Source organism: Apium graveolens, chromosome 9 (genome assembly GCF_009905375.1).
Source record: "Apium graveolens cultivar Ventura chromosome 9, ASM990537v1, whole genome shotgun sequence".
In the NCBI taxonomy this organism is placed as follows: domain Eukaryota; kingdom Viridiplantae; phylum Streptophyta; class Magnoliopsida; order Apiales; family Apiaceae; genus Apium; species Apium graveolens.
In genome coordinates this window covers 222034995-222036703 of record NC_133655.1, presented here as the reverse complement: position 1 = coordinate 222036703, position 1709 = coordinate 222034995, and the positions used below count along the sequence as shown (strand labels likewise).

The following is a 1709-nucleotide window of genomic DNA, read 5'->3' as shown; positions in this document are numbered from 1 at the left end:
CTTTAGTTAATTGTCTAATACTTTAGTATGTGATGATTGCATGATATCTAGTATTGGTTGTGCGTATTCGTCTTATGTGCGTCGCGAACATATAAGATAGGGTGTTAATCTCTTGTGAAGCGACGGTGGATCTTGAGATTTAGAACTTGCCATGCTAGCATAGGTTCATGTACGTTGTGCATGATTAGTGGGTAACTCTAACATTTTTATTTGCCCTATGTAATCAAAAAGGAATAACTTGTGCTTAAATCGTTGTGTTGTCAATTTCTGTAGACATATAGGAACTCAACATAATTGATGACTATTCAACTTCTATCTTAATTGTGGATGTTTGGTAGAATGGTATTAGTACAATGAAAGTTGGCTTTTATCAGTTTCGTGTTATTCGATTAATATCATCATTGTCACATGCTAAAGGTAATAACTATGGCTATAGAAGGAAGTAATAATGAAGTTGTGATCTCATGAGTGTTTTATTATTGATAAATTGAAGTGTTAGTTAAGTGGTTAATTAAGTAGTTAATTATAGTTAATATTTAATCAACAATTTTAAGTGTTATTATCTTAACATTGAGAAGTAGTCATACGTTGGTGAGTGAGTTAAATTAGACAATAAATTAGTCTGAGTCTCTGAGGGAACGAACTAGAAAGTATTCTATATTACTTGCGAACGCGTATACTTGCGTGAATATTAGTGCGTGATTTCGCCCTAACAAGTTTTTGACGCCGCTGCCGGGGACTCGGCGTATTTCTTTAGTTTATGTACTTACCATCATTGGTCATTAGGACTCAGTGATTAGGACATAGTAGTTACTTACTCTTTTCGGTTGTGTTTCAGGTACTTTAGCAAGCATTTATGCAAACTCGTTCTCGTGCTCGCAAGAGGACCTTAGATACAGCTGAAGAGAAAGACGAAGTTCTTGATACACCGGAGAAGTTAGATTTTGAGGATTCGGATTCAGGAACTGAGCAGAAAGAACCAGTAAATATGGGAGATCGTATTGTTCAAGCTGATCCAGCTCTTATGGATTTTTCTCGGCCTAAAATTGATGACATTCAGTCAAGCATCCTTCATCCGGCTATTCAAGCTAACACCTTTGAAATCAAGCCGGGCACTATTCAGATGGTGCAAAATTCTGTTTCTTTTGGAGGAGCGGCAACTGAAGACCCCAACATACACATAAGGAATTTTGTCGAGATCTACAGCACTTTTAAGTATAATGGTGTGACTGATGAGGCTATCAAGTTGAGGCTTTTTCCATTCTCACTGAGGGATAAGGCTAAAGACTGGTTACATTCTGAACCAGCTGGGTCCATCACTACGTGGCAAGATCTTGCGCAAAAGTTTCTGGTGAAGTTTTATCCAATGGCAAAAACTGCTGCTATGAGGAGTGCTCTTACTCAGTTTGCGCAGCAACCTACAGAATCTATGTGCGAGGCTTGGGAACGCTATAAGGAAATGTTGAGAAAATGTCCACATCATGGAATGCCGGATTGGATGGTAATCACTGGTTTTTATAATGGTTTGGGGGCCCAATCTCGGCCCATGCTAGATGTAGCAGCTGGAGGCGCCTTATGGGCTAAAAGCTATACTGAGGCGTACAATCTTATCGAGACGATGGCTGCAAATGAGCATCAGAACCCAACTCAGAGGATGACATCAGGCAAGGTAGCAGGTATTCTGGAAGTTGATGCAGCCACCGCTATTG

The 1709-nt window shown here is 39.4% G+C and overlaps 1 non-coding gene across 1 annotated transcript; it reads right to left on the bottom strand.

Annotated features, from left to right (window-relative positions):
- Positions 1–1381: 1381 nt before the first annotated feature.
- Positions 1382–1488, bottom strand: LOC141687982 (small nucleolar RNA R71). Its single transcript, XR_012561454.1, has one exon. It is a non-coding gene; the product is annotated as a small nucleolar RNA R71 (small nucleolar RNA).
- Positions 1489–1709: the final 221 nt, after the last annotated feature.